Below are 724 nucleotides of genomic sequence, written 5' to 3' on the forward strand. Positions count from 1 at the left end.
ACTTTTTACAATAGATAATTAAATTGAGTAGCATTAACAAATGAGGTAAAATATTATTTTCTGTTTTTCTAAATAAATTTACCTAAGCAAATTTTTGATGTGTTTATCTTTAAGAACTGTTCAAGATTTTTTAGTCATTACCATTTATAAACAGAGTAACTGAGCAAAAATTAGTATACCAATAATTAATTACATTTTCATCAATTGTTTTACAATATAAATGGATAGATTGCTTTCCCAAAATTCTTGCATATTTGCTTATACCCTAGTGAGACTCTGGCCCCTATTGTTGAATTGGGTTTTTAGTAAGGGACTTAATTTATAGATATATTCTTATTAAAACATTTAGTAAAATATGTTTGTCAGTATAAATATTTAAAGTTCTGATTGATAAATTACAATCACAAAGAAATTAAGCAAAACTTTAAAGGTATAAATAATTACCCCATAGAATTTCATAAGTATTTTGTGTTTGTGGTATTGCTTCTTAATGGTCTACTTAAAATCTATTCCTAGGAGGGGTAGGCTGTCAGACATACATTTGTCTAAGGAATTAAAACTCTTGATCATGGATAACTATAAAGTAGTCACCATCAACTAAATTGATTTATATTGACAAATGAAAAGAATTATCAGCAATAATGTCTTTTGAAAGAACAACAACCAGGGATTTTAAGGCTTTTACTCTTCTTGTTTCCAACCTTTTGTGGGAAGTGCAAGCTGC

This window comes from Halyomorpha halys, unplaced genomic scaffold, assembly GCF_000696795.3.
Source record: "Halyomorpha halys isolate HHAL.00 unplaced genomic scaffold, Hhal_1.1 Scaffold99.1, whole genome shotgun sequence".
NCBI classification, from domain to species: domain Eukaryota; kingdom Metazoa; phylum Arthropoda; class Insecta; order Hemiptera; family Pentatomidae; genus Halyomorpha; species Halyomorpha halys.